This window comes from Arachis ipaensis, chromosome B01 (assembly GCF_000816755.2).
Source record: "Arachis ipaensis cultivar K30076 chromosome B01, Araip1.1, whole genome shotgun sequence".
Taxonomy (NCBI): domain Eukaryota; kingdom Viridiplantae; phylum Streptophyta; class Magnoliopsida; order Fabales; family Fabaceae; genus Arachis; species Arachis ipaensis.
In genome coordinates this window covers 35,694,368-35,694,658 of record NC_029785.2, presented here as the reverse complement: position 1 = coordinate 35,694,658, position 291 = coordinate 35,694,368, and positions in this window count along the sequence as shown.

Sequence of the window (291 nt, the reverse complement as noted above, 5' to 3'; positions counted from 1 at the left end):
TGCTTAAATCTAAATTTTCTTTTACAAATCCAAATAAATCGATACAATGTAAATTATATTAAATTGTAAACTTTAAATTAGATTGATTTTTTCTTTTAAGGTTGAACATTCCTTATTATCTATATGAGAGACCTTTTTATTGATAAATTTTACTTTGTATTTTTGTTTAGAAACTATAGTTTTCTTGCAGAAGTGTAATCTCTCTATGTACAACAGCAAAAATGTTAAAATTAAAAAAAAAATAAAAGAAAAAATATAGAGGAGCGTGGAAACACAGCAAAGATGCGAGTG